Source organism: Corvus moneduloides, chromosome 5 (assembly GCF_009650955.1).
Source record: "Corvus moneduloides isolate bCorMon1 chromosome 5, bCorMon1.pri, whole genome shotgun sequence".
Lineage (NCBI taxonomy): Eukaryota > Metazoa > Chordata > Aves > Passeriformes > Corvidae > Corvus > Corvus moneduloides.
This window is the reverse complement of record NC_045480.1, coordinates 9,711,315-9,737,295: the sequence shown is the minus strand read 5'-3', so window position 1 is coordinate 9,737,295 and position 25,981 is coordinate 9,711,315. Positions and strand designations below refer to the sequence as shown.

The window sequence follows — 25,981 nt, the reverse complement described above, 5'->3', positions numbered from 1 at the left end:
AGGAAAAGTGTTTTCCATAGAGACAAGGAGTTATTTATGCCATTTCACAAGGCACTAGTAACACTTCATTTGTTATACCATAAGTAATACTGGCCACTGATGTTGGAGAGAGATGAACGTAAATCAGTATAAGGCAGAAAAACAGATATTAACATGTTCGGAGTAAGAAGCAGCTAATTTCTGAGCAAAATCAACAGATTTTGTTTAACCTTATAAAACCACAGCTGCAAGGTCTAAAATGTTATATCGCTATAAATACATCAATGAAGTAAAGACAAGATGAGAAAAAAAGGTTATGTAACTTTAAAGATAATTATGGTAGAAAAAGATGACCCTAAATTGATCATGAGTAAGTGTACATTGGAAATGTAAACAAGCTTTCTAAGCTATTGAAAAAAAATCAAAATTGGCTTCAGCTGAATTTTTCATCAGTGGGAGGTTAGAGCTCGTGGCATCTCAGCATAGAAATGCCAGTCATAGTTCTCTTGCTAATTTATTTTTTTCAAAATCTCTATTAAAATGCTGTCATACCTTTCCAGGAGGCTACAAGTAGCTCTATAACAGCAGGAGGAAGGAACAAGTAACTAGGAAATTCTGAGCCTGGAACTTGCTGTGACACTTGAAAATCTGTTTTCCTGTAGCAGCCCCTATCTGTCTGCCCAGGCATTGTCTGCATTGACAGGAGACAATCTACAGGAACTGCTGTTGCATTTGAGACACGTGTAGGACAATTTTGTGAGGAAAGAACACCCACAAGGGCAAAGTCTGGTCTAGGGACAGGAACCAGAACTTCTGTGAACTGTACTGGAAGAAAAAAAAAACAACATAAAACCATAAATTGATTAAATTTTACTTGTGGGATTTTTCTTCTGCTTTCTTTATACCTTACAACCTCAGAAAAATCTTCTTGTTAGACAATTAGCATTTTATGGATAGGTTCCGTTAAAACAATTCTGGTGTTGGCTTCCCACCAAACAAATGCAAACCTCCCAACTGATCTTTCATCCACTATAGTCAGGCAGTCTCTAGAGCTCAATGCTGCATGCAGTTCATTTTTCTGAGCAAATAAGCAGAATTATTTAATAACAACCGCTGTCTCATATCTATCCCACTTGTAATTCCATTAATCAGAAAATCTTATTCCAGGCTTAACAAATGTAATTTTTTTTCCCTCACTCCTGAGCTCTGCTGCCTTGGCTTATTAATGTCAGCAGATGTTTCAGAGAACAAGAAGGAAGGAGAGGCCAGTACTCCAACCCTGCAGTCCAAATGGGCATGAGGCAGAAAAGCAAGCCATGGGCTCCTGCCTAGGAGGTACCAAAAGCTCAGTCCAAGATTTAGGATACAGCATGATCAATATCACTTTAGATATAGAAAAGCACTCATTTAGAAAGCAAGCCACTGACTGGACCTGCTGGGTTCACAAACTGGGTTTTGGCCTAGTTGCATTACCTGCAATGCAGCATCTTAATGATATGTTCCCTTAGCCAGACAACCAACCAAAAGTCTTTGTGAAACAAGTCAGCAGCTTTCTGCGGGCTGGCTGAAACTCAGCCTAGTCTGCAGCTCGAAAACTGCGCAGAAGTGATACTTAATTACACAACTGCCACATAACCTGTCCAAGCAAAGGAGCAGCAAGACGTAGAGAGCTTTCACATCACTTTTAATGGCCCTAAAATAGATATGTTTTGATACATTATATAACATTATGTCAAAATTCGCAACTATCCTTGCTCCTCCAAAGGCTTGAAGACGCCAGCTAGGAGATATATCGAGAGTCTTTCAAATTAATGGTACCTTTCTCTCAGCTGATTTTCTTGGCCAATATTTGCCAAGTTCAGAAAAGGCTAAACTTTGACTTGGCCTTTGTACTATATTATTTCTCTTAGTCTTTTATCAAACTGGCTCATCTTGGCTTTCATATCTCCTTTTCACAGCTCTCATAGTCTCTTTTATCTACTTAAGCATTGTCTATTGTTTCCTCTCTTTGGATAAACTTTCAAGAAAAAATATCAAGATTCAGCCTTTGCAATATATGCGAAATTAATTTCTGCACATATATTTATTTCAGGAAATATTTTATTTAGCTTTTCTTCAAGAATTAGATCTGAAACCAATAATTTTTGCTAATTTTACCTACTCTAATAATCACTGGGCAGCATCAGCTGGTAAGTTGGAAAAAGTCAGGACCTGCAAATTTTTCCTTTTTGTATTTTACATTTCATTTCTTCATAAATTAAACAAACTCTCTCCTAAAAATGTTGCAATCAAACATAGCCACTTCAAGTAAAGTACCTGAAAGAAATAGATATGCTCTATATTGATTTTTTTTTCTAAGAGAATGGTTGCAAACAGTGAAACAGTTAAATAGTTTAAACACTGAAACTGATGGCTGCACTCCAGATAAAGACAAAAGCTCCAGCATGATTGTGGTGAATCTGCCAAAGAAAATCCCCCTCCAATGAGAAAGTCTCCATCCATTTTTGCTCACACCATTTTCTGGTATCGACAGTACTGAGGTTACATATGGGTTACCAGTTAGGATAGAGCTCTTTCTTTCCTTCTCCAATGCAAGTTAGATATGAATTTGATCTATTTTTTCCAAGTTACATCACAATTGATTGTATGCACTACTATCAGAAAAAAAATCCCCGAATTAGTGACTGATCTATCGTATCACAGACAAATGTATAATTTTCTTTACTTGTTTCGGTGGGATTTTTTTTCACAGCTTTTCTCTGAGTAATTTTTATTCTCTTCCTGCTCTGAAAACAAAAATATGGTCCATAATCTTCACACTAAACTGTTCTTGACACTAATGCATGTCCTAAAGGCTGAAGGAGAGGACTATGACCTCCCTTTGCTTCTCAGTGTCTTCAGAAGTAGAGTCACAGCAGCACCTGTTACATGTTGCTTGCAGTGGAAGTAACACTACAGACACAATATTAAGCTCTATCTTTGAGTTTCCAGTCAAATTGAGAAGGCAGAAGTCATAAGGAATTCATTATATCTCATTGCAGTTACCAGAGACCAGTGGGGGTTGCTGTTCTGTTCTTTACCTTATAATTCTTTATTAATTGAGTCATGTATCAGCCACTTTCTTATTTAACTTATATAGGCTGTTGAACTATTTCTTAGGCCTGAAATTACCCAAGCCTCCTGTACCTAATTTTTGAATATCGATTGAAAATTAATATTCTGCCTATCTTCCAAAAATTCCTTACAGTTATTAATTATCTTATTGAAGATAATTCCTTGGCTGACAATTTAAAAATTCCTGCATTCAAGTTCAGATTTTTTTAAAATAATTGGTTTTAATTGTAGCTGCTTTCAATCCCAGCAGTAACTGAGGAGAATAATAAGTTCCTTCCAATATGCTCTCTAATACATCAAACTGAGGCAAGAAATCGTTATCAATTCCATCTTTATGGTCTGTATAGTTACTAACCTGACTACTTTGACCATTTCTGTCTAACCAAAGTCAGAGCTAGTGTTTATTTTTATTCTTAATATATGTGCTTTTATTGATACTGTCATTTTCATACCTTACCATTTTGTTTGGTCTCCAGTGACCCTTAGTTTCCCCAGCTTTGCTCCCTAAGATAACTGCATCTCACCCCTGTAACTGGGGTAGGATGACATTTTACCAGATTTCCCAGAAATTTTCACCTGAGAATTACAGAGCACCTCATTACACATCCCTGGAAGGCAGAGCCTGCAGCTGTACCGTGAAGATCAAAAGTAAGAAGCCCTGGTATAATGTAAATACATATATATGTGTATATATATTCATGAGAGAAGAAGGTCCTAAACAGAACCCTTCTGCATTTCAGTTTAAAAAACTTTTAGGTGTCCAGCAAGTTGCATTGTTACTGTTTGTTCTATGCAGGCTGAACTGATTTTGACAGTTGCTACTACTAAATAAAAATACTTAATCTCCACCATCTCCACTGGTAGCAAAATGGTTCTAAGTGTATAACTTTCTAGACTTACCACAGTTTCTTAGAAACCAGAGGTCTTCTGTCTTTTTGTTTTAAATTTGCTCTGAAGTCATACAAACCCAACAACAATAATGGGAGCGTTCAGATCAGAATCTACAATAATCCCCTTGTTTGAAGCACCATACAGTTTGAAACTTTATAAGGGAGGAAAAATGCTAAAAGTAAATGGTTGGGAAAATATATAAATTTAATAAAAACTAGTGCTTATCTTGTATTTGTAGACTGCATACCCTAAAGAAGATATGAATGTCCTTCACCTTTACTCTTGACATCATTGGATTGCATATGCTCTTTAACTAATAAGAAGGACTCAATTTTTTGTGTCATATAAACAAGCTGAAAAAGCCATGAAATTTTAAAATCCCCTTGTAGTAAGAGTCTGTTTCAGTTGCAGAAAGAGTATGAGCTGTGTGGAAAAGTCAAGTACAGGTATCCCAGCAATTCTGCTATAGATGGTAAAATGACTTCTAACACTGAAAATGGTGAAAAACACCATGAGGTAGAATCTTCCAAAGAACAGTTCTGTAGTACCAAGAAAACAAGAAACAATCTTGCTTTCCTTGCCCAGCAGGTATAACTAACACTGGATAAAGAAAAACAAGGGAGAAGAGGGATGTCTAAAGATAAACATTTCAACCAGGAATGACTCAGAAATATGAGCTCATGGTATAAAAAGAAATCCTTGTATTTTATAGCCCTATGGAATTGAACCCTTTGTCTGTACATTCATGTTTTTCAATTTATTGACTAGGCTCTCAATACTTTAATGACTTTGGCCAAGGACAGAGTAAGGGATATGAGGTGATGAACACCACAGCAGCAAAAGCTATCCCAAACCCCAGTAGTCACTGTTTTTCCTGCACTCATGTTTTGAACTCCAATAAACATCTGTGAGGTTTCCCTGATGTATCGGAAATAAAAGAGAGATTGATTTGGACTAAATACAGCCTTTCAGGTACTTCTTAAGTTCTGAATCCCCGCCACTGGGATTTTTTTCCCCACAAATAAGTCATTCTTTATAAGCTATGCTTTGTCAAACTTGCACAGCCATAGTGTCTAAGTTACCTTGCTCTCTAGCTCAGGAAATGTAGATATTGATGTAGAAGAACATGAATACAGAGTGGGGCTGTGAGGAGAACTACAAGTTTAAAGTAAAAAAATTTAAGTAAACTGCAACCATTGTGCTAGAAGGATCTTGGCCTCAGCTGGTAAACAGACTCAAGTCTGGCTGAATCAGCTGAACCACAAAGGAACTTATTCATTTAAATAATATAGCCATCATCCCTTCCTAGGTTTGGAGAAGCTGATAGAAAAGATAAAGGTCACAATGATTTAAAAAAAGAAAGAAAGTCCAGAAAGAGAGACAGATAGAGAGAGAAATCTCCATACACCATAGACATTGTTTTGGGGCTACTGTTAGAGTTTGGAGATCTGGGAAGTCCAAATCCTGCAACTACGAAATCACTCTTGCAGCAGTGTCCAGTACATGTAGGACAAAACAGCTTCAAGATATCCTCCCTCGTGGGAATAAAACTTAGGAGAGTCATCCTAGAGCCATCCTTGATCTTGTTCTAAGCAAATGTATTTGGACTAAAGGCAAATGACACCTTTGCTGGCAAACCCCAGCCTGAGGTTTGCTAACAGAGCAGGGCACTGAAAACTCTCCCAGCCCCACTTCAAAAACAGTGTACTGATAAAATTTGATCCATGCAGTAAAAGATAAAAGAAAATTCAATAAAAAAATATAATTTTTTAAAAATCCATTCTATCTATCCTAATGGGAAGTGGAAAAGGGTGACACTTTTAGTTCCTACTCCTCTCTACATTCCTTTTAATTCCTTGTCATTAATCTTGCACTACCTCGCACAGGTGAAGTAATGTATGACACACATTTCCTGAAAATTCATTTACATTGAGATGAGTTCAAATTATTTCTCTGCAATAACTTGTCAGTTGCTGTTGTAATTCTTAAATAACCCAATTCAAAAGGCATTTTTCTTAAGTGAACCCTCTAAAATATTATAACTTGTTATTACACACTGAGTATTAAGAGGACAGAATATAAAACTGATTAGACCAAATAGTCAATAGATTAAATAGACAGTATTATTATTACTGATACTTGAATCACTAATAAATATTTGAGTTACTAGTTTGATGTATGACCTAACATGTAAGTCACCAGCAATTATTCAGCCTAAGCACAATTTAAGTACAATTTGGTTCAGAGATCTCAGTGAATTTTTTTTTTCCCCACTGTGCCTTGTTGGAAGTTATTTCCATCAAATGAAACATTGCAAATTCCTGTTCCTTCTCTCATGCAGATGTCTTTTCCACAATTTATATAACTCAAGGACGCAAAAATAAAAAAGCGAATCTCCTTTTTCAATCTTAGACGTAGTTTATCAGAACAATTTTGAGAACCCTGTGGGTTTCCTGTGTGATACTGAAAAGTTTAACATAGTTTTGAAAGTGAGCTCCACAGCTTCCTCAGCCTGTTTAATGTTCATTTTATTTACAAGGTTTGCAAGCCATTAAGGTTCTTTCATTCTCATCAGTGAAAAGAGCACTGGTAAAGAGTGAAACCAGGAAACTTCCTTGAGTTCAGAATAACTGCCAGCTTAGTCACAAATATTCTCTTAAAATTGTATCTCTACAGTGCTTTCTTCAGAATATACAAGTAGTTAATGTGCACATTCATACAGAAATGGGCACTTAACAGGCAAGTGAATGTGGATCAGTTCTGAATTCACTGAATTTCATTTTCCTTGCCATCTGGGCAGAGCTTATGACAGATCACAACCAATAATGATCACTTAGGTAGATCAAAAATAGACTCCTATATAATGATCTACTTTGTAAAGCTGTAGGGATTCCACCTTCTGCAGCTTTGAAATGGAGGGAAAACTTTCCACAAAGTATTTTCTGCCACCGCCTGTACCCTCTAGTGTGTGAGGCTGAGTGAATCTTTCTCACAATCACGGCTCTAACCCCATGTCATTAGTACTGATAAGCCACATGGCTGAGCCGTGCTGGTCTTGGGCTCCTCTGCTGCCAGTGGCCGTGGCATGTGTCAGACAGATATGGCACAGCAGCTCTTGCCTCTCAGAAGGTACAGAAGTCTGTAAGAATGGGGAGCTGTAGAGAATCTGTGTAGGCAACAGATTGGTTTTCTCACTGATAGAAGAAACAATATCAAACAAAGAGTGTTAAATAAGTGGGTTGAGTATTTTTCCTCACAACAGTTGGAAAATTAAATTCCTTTAAAAGCCATTCTTTTTCACTGAGGAGTTACAAGCCAGCTCTGCTCCCTGAAGATATTTGTTCATTCTCCCTTCTTCCCCACTGCAGGAGGATTAAACTATTTCTCAGTGCAGTGAGCTGATTAATTTTGTTCAGCCAGTACAGCTCCTTTTTGGGCAGGGGAGTATCATAGATTTACAGTTTTCATTACCTAAGGCTGAAACTGTTAATGAGGTTTATGTTGGCTGCAGGGGGCTGAGGGAAGGCACTGTTCTATTTGAATCACCAGGCTACAAGGATCTCTTGCAGAAGACTCTGGACATGACTCCAGCCACACGCACTCATTACAATGAAATGGTTATTTCATTGCTCAGTGTGAACACTTCTCGCCTGATTCACAAACTATGGTAAAAACTTGGGGCTTTTCCTCTGTGCTCCTGACCCAGGTTAAACTGGTTGTCTTCTCTAGCAGACAGTTTCAAAACCTAACTTTAGGATATGGTCATAAATCCACTGTGGATCTCAGCCCTGTGTGCCCTCTCACATGCACAAACTGGACTGATGTCCTTTAAATTGTAGCAATGAGCACCCTTTTTTCTTTTTTTTTTAATTACATAACGAAATGGAAGGAATCCCTTTTATATAGCAATAAAACACTGCCCTGAAGAGTGAGATGTCCCTTCCCACCCTGACTCTTCTGTTTATCCCCAGGAGATATCTCTACCCGCAAGGCACTGATTTGAGCTCAGTGAGAAACATTTGATATATTTCCTGCTGAAGTTGTGCCAGTGTAGGAAAATAACTCACAGGGCTGGACCAGGCAGTGTGAGAGAAGCCAGTACGTGTGCTAAGCCTGTCCCTCTGGACCTACAAAAAACTTATCCTTGTAACTCCACAAGTTGCACCTGCAGCTCCCACACATCAGCTGCTGCAGGAATGGAGTTACCCTGGACCTGAGATGTGTTGTGGTTGCAGAGAAACTGAAACAGCTCCTTTTGAGCATGAAATGCTTGTATCCCACTGAGAGCAAGCAGCATTTGCTCCTTTGCACACAGGGACAGGTGTCCTTGCAGCCCTCTTCCTTTTACAGCTGGAGACGAAGAAGGTCCTGGGTGGCTCTGGGGCCATGGGCTGTCCCTCCCATGCGTTAATGGGTACATCCACAGCCATCAGTGACCCATGCACACCAGATGCTTAGTATTTATGGAAAAAGAAAACCCTGAGAACATTTACTCTAAGTAGTTCTAGGTAGGAAATAATTATTTTTATTGATGTGCAGAAGCAGAACGTCTCTAATCAAAGGCCAAGTTGCACAGTAAAGCACAACCTCTGATTGATGCAACCACTAAGAAAAGTCAAAGTGCTTTATGAAATAAGGATGTTGGACAGTTCTATTTTTTTTTTTTTTTTTTTTTTTTTTTTTTTTTTGGTCAAACCCGTGCAAAAATACATTGCATTTAATATGTTTATTTGAAACCTAAAGGGAGTAACAGTGTTGCCCTCTTCTCAGCTTTCTAGCATATGACAGGAGTAAAAATATGCAAATATTTCAGTGTTAGTTATGTGCCTGCCTGAATAGAACAATATTTTTCATCATATACCACACAGAAAAGAGTCATTTTCATGAGACAGATGATATTCCTGAGTTCCAGTGAAAGAGCAGTTTCTCCTCCTTTGCTGTGTAACGTAGAACACAAGCTTTGAATTCTTGGCTCAGTAGTCACAAGGCTCTTTAGGAGCCAGAGATCAGCACATTCACTATTTGCACTGAAGGCAAAGTAAAAGCATTCAGTCAGTTGATTAAAAGACCCCGAAGAAACAGTGAGCTACAGGCAAGGAGGCACTGCTAGGAATAGCAGAGGGGGCAAGGAGCACTTGGGAATTCAGGTTTTCTTTATTTATCTATCTCCAGGCTTAGACTCATACATATCTGGGAAAATTGTCTTTCACAGACTTAGAGCTGTGAAGGGTTTTGTAAGCTGTTGCTATTTTAATCTGACAGGTCACCTACTCAGAGAATTCAGAGCACAAAACACTGAAAACCTTTATCAACTAGTTTGGGGTTGTTTTTTTTATATCAACTGAGCCTCAAAAATATCTAATTTGTGCAAGTTAGCTGTGCAGCAAATGTGCTCAAAGGCAAAGCACTGGGCTGAAATGCTGTGAAGTGAATTTTGCTTCAAAGGATGTAATAGCCCAGCTGTGATGAAGAAGAAAACATGGTTAGATGTGAAAGCATAATAGATATGGTATCCTTGAATACAGGTCTTTAGAGATTAGATTTAAACAACACAGAAAAAACACAAAACTACTTTGGGGCATTCTGATGTAACATAGAAACAGATGTTTTGCAGTGAGTAAAACATTAACAAAACCTCCTTAGAGGTAAATTTTCTGTAGCCAAAACATCACACTGTTCACAGGTCAGTTGATTTCCTCATGGAAAAAGAATATTACCCAGAATTGTTAAACTAAAAATCAAGTAGGATGTCAATAGAGTTACTCAGCATGGGAGAGTAAGGCTGAGAGTTGTTTGATACCGCCAAGGCAAACTACCCTGGTGTGACTAGCCCCTCATTTGGCCTCTCAATAATGTGTTTTCTCTCCCTGAGAGTGGAAACAAATTCAGTGAAATGTAATTTTTATTCAAAGAATAGACCTGTGTTTGCTTTATAAAAGCTCATATCTGGGTTAATTTACAAACTCCCTCCGGGTTATGCTTTGAAATGAAGATTTAATGAAGACAAATATATTCACCCACCCAGAAAAAATATTTTAATTGCTATATCTCTGATATTACCAGGACATCGAGAATGCTGGCAACATAACAGGCACTTGTATTCCATGCAAAGGCAGAAGATTAAAAATGGCAGTGAATGTTGGAAAAAATGTTAAATGCCTGATAAATCAGTCCTATTTGGATTCAGAGCAAACAAACCTCTTGGCTACAATATGTTTTGGCTGAAGCCTTAAAGGGTTACAAACCTGTGCTGTGAAACAGTCAAACATATGCCACAATCCATTCTGTGCAGCAGAAATAGTGTAAAATAAAAGCTCTATAACCATTTTTTTCTGGATGAGTTTCATTGTGGAGATAATTTAGATATTGTGTTGTATGACATTATTATCATAATTAATAGAGTCACTACTGGGTGAAGGGTGAAATGAAAAAAAGCTGTATATGCTAGAGTAAGAGAGAAAGAATCCAAAAATCTGTGATTTGTTTATGAGTCTTTGCATTTTCATGATGCAGAGATGTTACTGAAGTAAAACAAATTCAAGCCAAAAGGGCAGTAATTTAAAATTCCTCTGTTTTACAGAAGAAAAATAAAGAATATAAGAAGTATAGAAACTTAGTATTGAAACTGTCTTAAATAGAGTCCTGAAGTATGAAATACAGCAATTCTGAGTGCTTAATTAAGATCTAGAGGTACAAGATAGATTGAAAATATTTAAAAGGCTCAGACTGAAAATACACACCTTTAATAGGGTAAAGGATAACAAAACAGATACCTTGTATTGGAGCCAAATTGAAAATCCTGAAAGAGTTGACAACAGTAGAGAAAGAAATAAACAAAGCAGCGTAATCATCCCTAAATGCTTGGCAACCCAGTATCTCCTGGAATATTACGTTATATCTCCTGGAAAATTACATCCTGGATAAACTACAGCAGAAGACAAGATAAAAGGTGTTGGGGTTCAGCTAAATTGTGTTGTTTAAGAAAAGCATAAAGAGACCAGTGGAAGAAACTGAAAAGTGGCAAACGAGGACAGCTACTACCCACAGAGACTGAAGACAGGCAGGGCAGAGGCCAGGAAGGTTTTGGGAGAAGCCTGACCAATGTGTGGGAAGGATTGCTACAGACTCAGCCAAAGGTGTATAATTTTACCCCTAACTTTGATTCAAGTGATCATCACTTAAGATAAAGGTTAGCCATGCAGGATTTCTGGTGCCTCTTTCTCTCTTTGCAGTCCAGTGCTCTTTATTCATTAAGTGTTTGAAGAGGATTTCAAGTCATCTCTCAGGTAGAAGGCAGGAAGCAATCCACCTTACTAGTTTGTCTGAGTCTGAACAAATCAGCATTTCTTGCAGTCGTGATTTCTGATTTTCACCTTCAGTTATTAAAAAAATCACAAAGAAGGGACTTTTTCAACCTCTTGGTGATCAAAGAAAGAGTCTGTACTAGACAAAGTGTACTACATTGATGCTGAGAAGATGCATCCTCTGACATCCTCCTCCGTAAAATGATTCAATCACTTAATTTTTGCTGCTTAATTCCTCTGTCAATTCATAACAAACACATGGCAAGAACAAAAATAGTAATAAGCCTTGTCTGAAGACAGATGTCTTACCTCTATGTTCTTCTTGAGACATTCATCCTAAATTACATATAATTGCAGGGATGTTCAGAGGAAACAGTCAAAGAAATAAAGCCATAAGATGCCAGGCTGCAGTTTTCAGACTCTCCATAAATGCAACCAGCATCTTCCTAAATTTATAATCTTCAAATTCATGGAGATGAATTTGAAAAAACCACTATATTTTTTGGTAAGCTTGTTTCTCTGGGCAGAACAGGATTCTACCCCTCTGCTAGTGGTCACTCACATCATTTATAATGAGACTTCTCCAGAACACACTGGGAAAGACCCACCAAAGCACACTTCTGACTTTCTCAGTGTCTGAAAAATTGTTTCAAATCCCTGTCCAAATCAAGGATAGTGCTAACTTGAAGTCGTTTCTCATCTCTCAGAAGATTGTATTACCTCCTGTTGTATGTGGAGCAAATGAATCCATGTCCCACCCGACTGCATTTTGGCTGAGAAGGATGCTCTCTTTGCCTTTTCTAGCATCTAAGTCTTTTGCCAGGTCATCCATCAATGTCTGAAAAAGAAATAGGAGGTTGAAGAGCAATGTGTTTTTTATAACAAAATGCCAGGCGGTGACAGAAGACCACAGGTAGTGGTGGAGATCAAGGCAATACCTGCCTCCCATAGTGAAAATTCATCTTCCACTGGCAGAATCTGCTATCCAGAACATACACTGCTGTGGAGGGCAGGGTTTTCTTGGAGGTGGAGCATCAAACTGGCACAGCAAGAAAGCAACACACTCAGAACAGCTCTAACTGCAGTCTCAGAATAGTTCTTGTTCCTATCTATAGTGTGGAAACCGCAAGTCCTGCATGCCTCTGGCATGGGAAAATTCCTCATCCCAGTAGAACAGAAATGGCAACACCTTCCTAAGAAAATTCTAAAATGTGTTCAGCCTATTTCTTTGTGGAATGCGTTTAGTTTCAATTTTACTTCACATCTAAACTCCACAGCTCAACTGTAAGCTAGAGGTCTAAATGACAGGAAACAAGCCTAAAATCCCATATGTGTTTTCTAATTTTCTCCAATCGCTGTGCAAATCAGGGCTATTTGTTCCAGCATCACTAGGAAAAAAAAAAAAACCGTAATTCTGTACGTTAACTGCACCTCTGCTAAGGCTCTTAAATCCAGTTCTCTGATGGAAAGGGTTTTGTTAATGATAACATGGAGTTCTGACATTGTCACTGGAACAATGCTCCTGGTTTCTGAACTACCAACAAATCACCAATTTGCAGGTGAACCCTTGCCCTGCCTGCATCGACTCCTTCGACAGTCTGTGCCTTTGTGCTCTCACTGAAGTTTCATATTGCCGTACATGCACTGAGTCGCAGCGATTATTTCCTCACTTAAATTGTTTCTTCTGTCTCTGTCTGTCCCTGTTAAGTGAATACAAATGGCAAAACATGTTCACTCACTAGAACAGAGGAAAAACAGCAATATAGCAGCATCTTATTGTCTTTTTCATCCAAGACATTTTTATAACCCCAAACAACCATGACTTCAACCAGTAAGCAACTACCATAATTTGAGCTGCCTTTACTGTTATAGAACAGTCTCATCATACTGGATTAGGCCCTGAATAACTATAATTTAGTCCCAAACATCTCTAGCTGCAGCCCAATTCCTCAAAGTTCCTTTTTCCCTCTTCCTCCCATCATACTAACTGTGTTACTGGAAAAATCACTGAGTCAATCAACAAGGTAATAAAACGCTTGGAAGTATGAAAAACAAAATGGGTTACATATAATAAATACATCCTTGCCTTTTGGGGAGAAGAGCAGCCATATCAAGTGACATGGAAGAACAGATTCTTGAAACCAGTGGGACGAACAATGTCGTCATAGCCCAATGGAAAATTAAAAACTTTAATTGAAATACTTTTGCAGACATGAGAGGCAGAATTTCACTGCCTTGCAACTTTAAATTCATGGAGTAAAATGGTCTTTTTCATCATTCCAAGTGCAGTAAAGTCATAAAATACGTTTTTATTGAGGTTGCGACTTTGGTTTTCTTTGTTTTTAGGATTTTTTAAAGGATTTTAATGCTCCCCTATTATTACAAAAAAATTGTCTCGTATGGAAAATACCAAAAATTCTGTCAATATCATGTCTGGAAAACAACAATTTCCCCTTGTGAATCACTAAATGTGAAAAGATCCGACTTCTGAACACCTCAAGTTTTACTTTGCAACTTCAGAACATTTTGTACCATGTAATACGAAATTCTCTTGGGTTCTACTTTAAGGCTTCACAGTAGCCATGAGTTGCTCACTTTCAGAAAAGTAATAAGGATTTGAAAAACAGCAAAAGATTGGAAAGTGCATTCCCCCACAGGATTTGGATTTGAGCTCTGATGTCTGTTTTTCTGTGTCAGTATACTAAAGTGTCCTTAATCAGTGAATGATGTAGGAAGCATTAATTTCTTCACACCTGGACATACCCAAATAACGGTATTTGCAAATGTAAAAACAATTTAGCTTAGAGGAGAGGTCATGTACTGCATTTTCCCTCCAGACAAAGAAATGTAAATTTAATCATACCCTTGATGGATGAGACACCACGAGAAGTATACTTCAGAGGATGAGAAGCAAATGTATGAGTGACTAACAAATACAACTATCACAGATACCAAATTTCTCAAGAAAGATGTTAAAAATTAGAAATTAATTTCTCTTCAGGAAGAAGAACACCTGAGTGTAGTCGTCTGGATGTTATTAACAGTGGATTTGGGGGGAAATAAATTAAATAGAAAGGATACTTTGCACAACTAAGGTGTAAATTGTACTCTGAAAAACCACCCAGGAAGATACAGAAGTCCCCTCTGTCTTGTGAGGGAGAGCCTGGCCAGCACACTCAGGGTTGAGTTGATAGAGGTGAATTAATTTTTTGTTCTGCTTTGCTTGCCTGTGTGGATTTTGATTTACTTATCTAACTGTCTTTAGCTCAACCCATGAGTTTTCTCACTTTTCCTATTCTCTCCCACATCCCACCATAGGGAACTGAGCAAGCTTCTCTGAGTTCCAGCTTGGGTTAAACCACACTTTTATGAAGACATAGTAACAAGTAGTTGTGCTGTGTAGGATGAGCTATTCATGGCTCTAACATAGCATTGTAGTATAGAGAAGCACAGGTCTGGTTTGACAGCAGGGCTTATCTGTGTCCTGTGTATGGCTTATAGAGGACTGTGGGCATGGGATGGTAAGAGATGGGACACAGTCTGACCCCAAGGCTCTAAATGACTTCACAGTCAGTCAGAGGAGTGAAGACCTGGAGCTGGACGAAACTCCAGCTAACATGGAAAACAAAGAATTATCCAGCGTACAGAAGAGGTACCATGTGTATGAAGATTGGATGTAACATGAAGCTGCAAACAAATGAAGATCAAGGTGTAAAAGCTATAATACAAGTTACTCCAAGTGGGTCTGAGGACAAAAATGAAGAAACCATTAACTTGACCTCATGTTCTCTCATCGTCTTCTCATTATGCTGATAGTTCATCTTTCTCCACATGTGCAACAAGCTGAAGGCACCAGCCTTGGGACCCAGTGGGTGAAATAACCATGGAAAGGGGAAACTGCAAGAAACTGTGTGCATCACAATTTTAACTGCGTTGTTATTACTGAGGCTTTTTCTCCATGGCAGTATTACTTTTTCTTTTCTTTTCTTTTCTTTTCTTTTCTTTTCTTTTCTTTTCTTTTCTTTTCTTTTCTTTTCTTTTCTTTTCTTTTCTTTTCTTTTCTTTTTTCTTGTTTTCTTCTCTTCTCTTTTCTCTTTTCTTTTCATTAAAATTGGGTTACAAACATTCCTGGATGAGACTGTTAATACTTTAATTATACTAACAGCAAAACATTGGCTTTACACATAGGATGTGTCTCCTTTTTGCCCTTTCCAGTGCTATGACTGCAGTGGAGCACCTGTACTCCTTCTCTACATTAGCATCCTGGCTGATGGGAACTTCACATCTGATTTACACATGCCAGCAAGTGATTCTCTTTTCAATATGGTTTTAGATCTGATATCCTCATTCATCCCATTGGTAAGACACTTTCTACCCACAATTTCTGAAGAGAATTTTTCCTTTCACTTCCCTGTTGGCCACTGCAGCAATACTGCCTGACAGTAACTACCAAGCATATTTTTACTGGCTCCTTTGCAACTTGTCCCCCACTGCATCTCAAGGTGAGAAGAAAAGCAGTCGAGATACAGAGCAGTTTTTCTGCCTTCCCAAAAGTCTACATGCCTAACAAACTGGCCCTCATACAGCTGTAAAAGGAAAAAGCAAGGCTGCTGTTGCTAGTTTGATGTGCCAGTAATCATATTTCGAACAATAACTCAGAAACTGCAACAGCTTACTTGAGAAAGAAAAAGAGCAGCTCAGCAAAAGGACTTCATGAATTTCAAAATTAAATTAACTTGACCATTAATGTCAAAAATTTTCAGACAGCACTTTATTAAGCCTACCCAGGGCACAAGTATTCACAAATTTTTCAAAACAAAAAATAAAGTACTTTAAGTTGTTTCACTGAAACAATACTTCTGTGACTGCACACACACATAGGCATTGAAGGACTTGTTCTTCCACATAATTTGGTAGTTTTATCATGGTTGTGTCAGACTGGTGCCATCTGTGTGAGGCCATCTCACTTGACAGAAATATGAATTGGAGAAAGAAACAACAGCACCACCCTTGAGAAAGGAGGGAAACCTTTCCATACCACTGAAAGTAGAACATGCAAACAAACCTCCCACTGGGAACAAACCTGTTCTACCCTGTCAACTTGTTAATATGTTTTATTCTTGCCAAGCTGTATGCAGAGAGGTGCTGTGTCATTAGCTAACACAAATCCAGGTTCAAACAGGTCTTTGAAGTGACAAACCTAAAATGACAGGGGATGGAAAAATTAACTGTGTACCCAGCAAGCCTGAGCTCTCTTTAATGATGAGTATAACTGGAATACACAATAGAGCAGAAATATCAGCTTTTAGGCCAATTATACAAACAGCATTCAATGAGTAGCTCTGAGTGAATGAATGATAGTGCAGGGACAGTTCAAAGAATGCTAAATTCTCGTGACAGGGTTGCCTAATGCACAGATGCCTAAGAGCAGGACTTCTAGAGTTACAGCCTTCAGAACACAGAGGTTGTCACAGCTTTTTGCCAGCAATGGTGCTGTGAAAATTTGTATCATTAAAGGGTTTAGCTTGTTGACTGCATTGGGACGTTTCATACACACATGCAACACTGGGGGCCTGAATTAAAAAATGTAGGTCCAAAGCAGGTAGAGTATTGCAGCTATAGGGAATGGCAGAAATAAAGACTGTGAGGGCAGGAGTAACCAATGGGATTAGACTAGACAAGGTGAAGAAGGAAAAATTATTTATGCATGCAGAGAAGTTAAAACTTGATATGATGTTGAATGGGAGCCATTTACATCCTGCACTTTTTCAGGTGATCAGGCAGTGACCTCCCTTCCCTCTGCTGTAGGAGCTCAGCTCTGGCAGGATTCTCGTATCAGGGCCTTTTCACAAGAACTGATCTATCTGGGTCTCTTAAACCAGATGTGACTTTACACAGGATCTTCCTAAAACCTGTGATAGGCAGCTGGGCTGTGTTAGGGACAGAACCCAACCCAGAGGTTAAAGGGAAATCTCATGGCTTCAAACCCTGAAGCTGTGGGCACTGGGGTGAGCACATCCTGACCTCAGCTGTGATTGGTCTGAGAATGTCTGCAAGCCTGCTTTGAAAACGTCCTGTGCAAGTCAGGCTCCCAGACCCTCATCTGGCATCTGAATTAGGGACATTTTAAGCACCGACTGACAGACATGTCAGCATCTCTTGGGCCAGAGAGCAATATCTGAGCAAGGGCTCTGAGGATCCCAGTGGCACATGACTCGTGGCATCCGTGGCAAAGATTTACTCTGGTCCCTCTGTATATTTAGTTCTACACACCCAAATACTTCTGTGAATCTCAGCACTGAGCTTTGATCTGCATCCTCTTTTCCTCCAGTCATGAGTGCTTTGTGATTAGTCTGTCAACGAGCCTACAAGGACTAATGTCACTTATTGTTCTATCTTGGGCACTTTAAACTTAGAAATTGAAGGACCAGAAGTTACAAAGAATACAGACTATACACCTAGGACCTGGGAGCCACCATTAGAATCAAGTAGTATAACAGTATTCAATCTCTTCTTGAAATCTCCTACTGAAGCATCAAAAAGAGGCCAATTCTAGGCTCCTTTAAAAGGCATTTCAAAGCATTTGGGATTTAAAGATGACCTAGTTTGACTTCAGATAACAACTGAAGACAGAACAATAAAACACAGTAACTAGCATTACAAAAATTTATGAAAACTGTATGTTCTCTTTCAGTAAGGAAGAATGTAATTAACAGCAACCAGTGAATAATAGCACAAAATCCCATTTATGTCTTCTGAAAAAACAAGAGCTAAAGAACATTCAACTATAACATGTAGCAATGCATCTACTCAAATTCAAAGAACCAATTGTCCCAAGATCTCAAGAAGATCAAAAGTACAGTCTGGTGTGGCATTTTTCAGAACAATTTTTTTTTTTAATCAGAGAATGGCTTCTGTTTGAAAAATAAAACATGTCTTCAGAAACCTGTTTTGACAAAACTGTTTTCTCTTGTCTAAGATGAAAATACTGGTGAATAACAAAGAAGGAAACATCATTTTTTACCCACTCTCCCACCAAACCAGTATACTGGGCAATGCATCTTTTTGGCATGGAAAGCATGTTCACAAGCTTGCCACCACTCAGAATTTGAATTTCTTTCCTTCCCTTCTTAAGCAAGTGGTGTGTGAGCTCACTCTGATCCAGCAGGAAGGCACAGTTAGAGAAAACATCTCCTAAAGGAGAGATCAGCACACATCTGGGAGGAGAAAATGTTCAAACCACAATTCTGCATTCATGCGAAGACTTAATCTACAAAGCAGAAGGAACATTACTATTCACAAAATGCTCAGAAAATTTTTGAGCATAAATTTGTTTTTATCTTGCAATTTTTTTTCAGGCATCCACTTAATGCTAAACAATGCTGAGAAAAAGTTAGCCATCAAAACAGATACTGGAACCATTAGCAAATATGTTGTATATGTTTATACTTCTCTTAAAAAATACTGAGTGTACTCCAAACACAACGGCCAAAGAAAACAGCCTTTGGTAGATTTTGTAATACATCTTCCTCCATACTAATGCCCATTTACCTGCTTTTGCCTCCTGTCAAAACTGGAACCAGATATCATTACAGGTCTAATGCAGCATGACCATTTGTATACTTAAAAAACAGATACACAGGGAGTAAAATAAATATCACTGTGCAACCACAGTTGCAAAATACATGTAGTACTAATTAAAAAAAAAAAAAGTAAAACTGTAATTCACATTTCATAGTGATATTATATGAAGTGTGCTATATTAGGCCCTTTTCTTCCTCATCAGGAAGGGTAAAAATAACAATCGGAAGTATCCACTTTATAAGTACCAATGATGCCAGACAGAATACAGCACTGTCTGCAAATTGGGAAGTATTTACACATTTGTGATCTCTGAAATCATGTTTCCCTGGCGTTGTTCATATAATGTGTAAGTAAATGGATCTAAGACTATCATAGGGAAGAATTTTGATAGCACTGTAGGCAAATTGGGCATGCAAACTGAAAGGCAAACGCCTTCTCTGAAAAATCTTTAGTATCATGGCCTTCTCTGACTATAATTACCAAACTCTCTTTTTAATTACTTGCTAACCATGACCAGCCTCTGCCACACTGACATAAAATTAGCAACATTTCATTGCAATATTGAGTGGTTCACAATCTTTCTTTTCCAGAAATATGTCGACCTCCTGAAGAATAATGACAAGATCTGACTGTAGAGTAGTATAACTGCACTTTTCTTTGATGTACTTAGAAGTGTCAAGTGTTAAAAGAATAAACAACCCGATAATTGCTAGTTAGAACTAAAGTAGGTCTAGAAGTTGCATTTTGTCATGAAAATTGTGACAAGAGATGTAAAAAAATTACTTTAGCTCAATCATCTTCACGGTCTGTCTCAGTAAAATGAAAACCTGAAATCATTGCTCTAGTTCTTGGGGACTGAATGTCTCTAATGCTTTGTTCTAAAAAGACAAATATGGGTGTGAAAATAATGCTTTAAACGCTGTGTTTTCCAGGTGAGAGGCTCAATGCTTCTCCAGGCAAATGCTCATATGCTTTTTATCTAAGGCAGATGCTATTAGCGCTCTCAAGCCATATTTTCATTGCCTAAAACAAATGCACACAAAGGCAAGTGTACTTACTAACTCAGGGTCAGTTCCTGCCACTCCATTTAAATTAATGAGAATCTCTCCAGAATATGAACTTCAGCAGTTGTTCTTTATGTTCAACATCAAATTGGCTTTCATAGTGGAATTAATGATGGGAAATCAAATATGAAGAAGTGATGATTTAAACTACAAAATACCCTAATAGGAGCGCTGCTGTAAGCATGTCCTGCACAGTTTTCCTATCAAATGTGTATTGATAATCTATGATATGTTACATGTTCCAGACATAAAGAATAGAGACTATAATTTTCTCATAATTATCAGAAAAAAATACCTGTTTATTTGACACACGATTGATTTCTATTCCTGAAGCAGAATGAAGGTGTAGGCAAAATCCTCAGCTGGCGTTCACAAAAGAGACAGAGATTCCCTCCTCCTTCAATCATTTGACTCAAAGCCTTTGCAAGGAAGTAGGTTGGCACTGAGATGAAGGCATATTTCTCTCTTTCAGATGGTTTGTAAGTAGCTGAGGGAGAAGGCAGAGGCAAACAAACTTCAATCCAAACCAGAACCTATTTCAAGCCTTGGGCAATGCTTCACAATAGCCCAGCACTCAGGAACATGAAGGACTCCTTACAGCATCAAAGTGGGTAGGTAGGTGCCCACCTGGGGACTTTGCTCATTTTCATTTCACATAGCTATTTCCCAAAAATTATTTATTTTAAAATGTAGGGTTGATGTTAAATGCCATGTTTTGATTAAAGATATCAAAACCATTTCAGCTTTGTAAGTTTATATCCAATTTTCTTCAGAGTTTTTGTTTCTCGACTTTATAATCTAATAATTTTTTAAGTTCTCAGGTTTTCTTGGTTACCCACGCACTCCTCAAATCTGCATTGCTTTTTGCCAATGCTGTAGGTTTAGACACCAGACAGGCTGCAGCATGTTCTGGGTGGGAGAAACCTCCTTTTTATTACTGGTCAATCAGGCAACTAAGAATACAAAAGGCACGAAGACTGAAAAAAGGCAAAAGTAAGAGATCTGGCCATAGCTAGCCATAACTAGACTCTATCCCTATCCTGGCACTGGCCATTGTCACACTTTTGATGGACAAAAAGCAAAAAAAAGCTTCACTGAAAGATAATATAGAGATGTCTTTGCATATGTATTTAAGTCTGCTCCAGACTGAGTGTACTAGGTGGGAAAGCTGAAAAATAATTGAAAATATAATAAACAGTGCATTCTGGTAAGTGATATTTTCATATTGAAATAAAGTTGTGCAACAGGATTGAGAGATGCTGTAAGGAACTTGAAAACATCTGAACTGTGTTTGGTCCTACCAGAAATAGGGACCCAGTGAAGAAACCTGTCATCTCAACTGGTGACAGGGTGCGTTGGTTTAACAAAACCTGGTTAGTGGGGGCAGAGAAAAAAAAAGAAAAGAGCTGCTCTAAACTTCTATGCCTGGCAGAGAGACAATTGCTGAAAGCTCTGATGCTAGGCAGGTTACTAGTCCCATTAGACAAGCTGGTAACATGATTGGTACAGTCGGGATACTGCAACGCGTGTATCAGACAACGAGGCCCGTGGAAAAGAAATATATATGGACTGATTCTTGATAGATGTTTCAGAGATGTTTATTTCTCCAGCCGCATGGCCGGGGCTCTGCCGAGGAACTGTGGCAGTCATGGGGCCTGAGGGTCCTTGCCCGCGCAGGGGAACACAGAACAACCAATGGGAACGAGGCTGACCAGGGGCAGGGAATCCCCGTGTCTCCCCCCAGGGCCCCTCTCCCAGAGCTACATGGTGGGGGGGACGGACTCCAACATTAAAAAATGGTATAATGTTAAACAAAATTATGGATTTATAACGAGATGTGACAACCAAGAAGACATACTCATTCATAGAACTGCTATTAAAAAGAATAACCCTGAAAAATACATTCCAAGTTTAGGAGATGGAGAAGTAGTAGAGTTCAAAATTGTGGAAGGTAGAAAAGGGTTACAAGCAGCAGAGGTCACTGGGCCTGATGGTGTTTTTGTGAAAGGCAGTATATATGCTAAAAATTGTAGTCATGTTAGACAATACCTGCATTATAAACAGTCCCTACAGTCTCCCTTTCCTAATCCCAGCTTTCCCTTTTACCCTATGTCCTATTACCCCCAGTGTATTCCCAATCCATTTTTTCACCCATGGTTTCCCTCACAAAACCATGCCTTTGCCAATTGTTTCCCCAAAAATCCCTTTCCAATGCCGAGTGGGGGATGAAGAGGGGGAGGGAAGAAACTATTGTTGTTTAGAGTTCCAAGAGGTACAAATGGAAGAAACCATCTCCTGCCTCAGTTTCCCCACAAAACATGCCCAGAGAGTCCTGTCTCCCTTCTGTCAGCCTTAAGATGTTCCAGAGAATCTGTTTGGACATTTAAAGACTCAGGAGGGTGGCTTGTTTTGTTTTAAAACTGTTCTTGTTATGTTTATCCAGTTGTTTTCAACGTTAAGTTTTAAATCTCCTTTCATTAAAAATAAAGGGGTGAAATGTTGGGGCCCTCCCCCTGCCATGTGGTCCTGGGAGAGGGGCCCTGGGGGGAAGACACGGGGTTTCCCTAGTGCCTGGTCAGCCTCGTTCCCCATTGGTTGTTTTGTGTTCCCCTGCGCAGGCAAGGACCCTCGGGTCCCGTGATTGCAGCAGTTCCTTGGCAGATCCCAGCCATGCGGCTGGAGAAATAAACATCTCTGAAACATCTATCAAGAATTGGTCCATATATATTTCTTTTCCACAGGCCTTGCCTGATTCACGTGTTGCAGTATCCCCATTGTAACACATGATACCTTTTCCTGGTCTTAAAATCAAGAGTCAAACAAGGTTAGAAGGGAAAAAGGGATTGTACCTTGGTATTTATTTTAAGGATCTTTAGGTGTACACGTCCAGGTCGAATGCACCGAAATGCACACCGCAATGCACCCCCACAATAGATCTGGTATAACATTATAGGTCTTACTAAGTAGCATACCTATCAAAGATTCCCCAATGAGAGGCTCGAGTGAGCCCCCCCCTCCCCAAGGAACCTTCCCCTGGATGGTTCTATCTTAGTTTACAAAATGTGTTCTGGAGAGGACCTTAGGCTCTGGGGCACACTAGCCTTTACCTACAAAACCTCTAAAATGTTTAGTCTCCTAGGTGAACAAACAAGTCCAAGAATGTAGGCAAAAAGCATTAAGAATAAAGAAGTTTTAAAATGTATAACGGGTTTAAAAGAAAAGGCAAAAAATCATCATGGCATCAACGCCTCTGTGATGACATATTTAAGAAAGGAGAAACCATGAGAAGTTCTCTCTTTTTCTGATTCCCCTCCGAGGGGTGCTGAGGGGGCCCTTGGGCCCCTTCCTGGAAAGGGCTGCTGGGCCCTTCCTGGTGCAGCAGCCAGGGCCATGCCACCGGAGGGGGACCATCCCAGTGCAGCGAGCAGCCACGCGGCCGGAACCCTCCTGACGCTGGGACCGTGAGGCTGGGCCCCTCCTGAGGCTGGAGCCACCCTTGCGGTGCCGGCAGGGACCACGTAGCCAGCAGCAAGAGACGTGGCTAGCAATTCCCCGATGTGGAGCGTGGACAAGATCAACCTCTCGACTACAGCTGACATACACCAATTTTCTTCCAAGCCAGAGAAGGAGGAGTGAGGACACGTGAGGAGGGCCAACATGGTGGCACCAAGGTCAGTGGGGGAAGGGAGAAGAAGGTGCTCCAAGCACTGGAGCTGAGATTCTCCTGCAGGTCGTGGTGAGGACTATAATACAACAAACTGTTTCCCTATAATTCATGAGCTGCATGGGGGGGTGCAGAGATCCATGCACAGCCCATGAAGAAGTGTACTCACGCTGGAGAGCGTGGATGCTGAAAAGCTCTAATCTAGTGAGGAACTTGAACAGAGAGACATCACCCTTGCTTTTAGAGATCGAAGAAGAGAGCCTTCGCTTCCAAACTGGAGCAGCTCATCCTTAAACAACTAAACCCCATGAACTAAAATGACCCACGCTGGGCAGTTGTGAGAAGACTGCATGACCCATGGGAGGGATTTCACACTGCAGCGGGTTCGGGCTGTTGCTTGTGAAGGTTGAAACCATGCTAGAAAATTTCGCAGAGAACTATCTCCCATGAGAAGGATCCCACGGCACAGCAGAAGAAAGTCTTTTCCTTAAGCATACTAAAGAAAGACTTTTAAGAAGTGAAAGACTAACCAAAACCCCATGTTTTGTTTCCTTCCACAGTTGGTGGAAAGAGCAAGGGACTGGGGAAGAAAGGTGTTCTGAAAGTTTGCTTTCTACTTTCTATTATCCTTTCTACTTTTAGTTCTGTTAATAATAAATCTTCTTTATACTGTTTACGTTTTGAACCTGTTTTGCCTTAAAGTATTTTTCCCCTAATCCATATTCAACTCATGAAAATGCCCCCTTCCTCTGCTAAGATACAGCAGAGGAAAATAAATGAATAGTTTTTCATGGTGCCTGGCGCTTAACCAGCGTCAAATCGTGACACAGGGTCAAACACAATCCCTGAATTCCAGGTCAAAATCTGAATTTCATATCGATGCAATGGTGATACTGTGTGTCTTGCAACACAATGAATTCTTGTGGACACACAGGAAAAGCTGTAACACTGGCATATACTGGCATTTAATAACTGGTTTCACAGTGGGAAAAGCTAAGGGCAATACTTTGCCCAATCCTTTTTTTGACTGCTGTTTTGGAAGAAAATAATCAGGTACAGCCCTAGATGGAGTGGGTATGACCCACACTGAAGTCATTAGGATAGTTTTTGATCAAGATGTGCAACCACCACAGTTTGTGAAGGAACACAACTGGCTCACTTAATTTTGGTAGCCCCAGAGTACCTGATTCCTTTAAATTCTCTTGAAATCACTAGTACACATTTTAACAAAGCGTTACAATAGAATGCATTTCCAAATTATGTCAAATTGAAATTCAAACATGGCTGGCTGCACTAATACATACTAATGGAGCAAAACACTCATACCCTTAATCCTCTCTGACACTTCTGGTTTACATTCTTCTCTCCAGTGTCTCATTATGCATGTTCTCACTACTCTTATAAATTTTCATTGATGTGTCTTCTCCCTTACTTAAAATGCAAACATCTGGATTAAATCAACTAAATTCACCCCGTCAGTTTTGCACTTAGTCAATAGTTTTTAAACAGAGCTTCCAGCTTGTCTGTATTTTCAAACCTCCATCATTAAGAAAACATGAACTCTCAGTTGATAGTTTCACTGTCTGATCGTGTTCCTTTGAATGATTTGTGCTGGAATGTAAATATAATCTGATTTGGTATTGGTTAGCAAGCTGCAGATTCACAAGCAAATACAGATATACGGCTACACAGCCTACATCTTTTATTAAAAACAATTTGAGCTGAATTGAGCCCCAACCTGAGCAAGCATTTCTTGCCAGCTCAGAGGCAGGCGGGTGTAACTTGTGCTCCTGTGCTGAGCCTCTGGTACTAGAAATGTTGTTGGGTCTTAGCCGAGCTTAGCATGGAAAACTTTGTCCAATTGTAAGAGCAGCTCCACCACTGGTTTTAGGTTTTTTTACACCAATGGATTATCCTTCGTGTATAGCTCTTTGGTATGTTGAATAATAAGCCACATTTCTAAATTCTTTTCTGAATCATGCTTTGCTGAGCTCTCCTCAGCAGGGCACCTATAAGGCACTCCCAGAGCAACCAAGCTGTGTCACAAACAATTAGACAGCAAATATCTCAGGAGCACTAAGAAATGTGGAGAGCACTTGTGAAATAAAAGCTTTGTAAAAAAAAATAAACAACATAGGAAAATTCTAACCAGAGAGAAGACTGGACTATGCCTGACAAGCATCTTTATCAGAAAAGGTGTTACCCTTCTCCCACAAATGAAAGTCTATGCGCCAAAGTAGGACACAAGGGGATTGTGTAAGCCAAAACCTGATTGACAACAGATGGTACTCAGTGGGTTTTGATGGAAAAATTTTGGTGTAGCCTTACAGACCCCAAATGTATCCTGCCTGTCACCTCCTCTCTCCCCTACACTTCCCCAA

General features: G+C 39.3%; 1 long non-coding RNA gene across 1 annotated transcript in view; it reads right to left on the bottom strand.

Moving 5' to 3' along the window:
• The window catches only part of LOC116444313, a 37,882-nt gene extending 25,769 nt beyond the window's left edge, over window positions 1-12,113 (bottom strand). The window contains exon 1 of the long non-coding RNA XR_004240274.1: window positions 12,009-12,113. This is a non-coding gene — a long non-coding RNA (uncharacterized LOC116444313). The remainder of the gene's footprint in view (window positions 1-12,008) is intronic.
• Window positions 12,114-25,981: the final 13,868 nt, after the last annotated feature.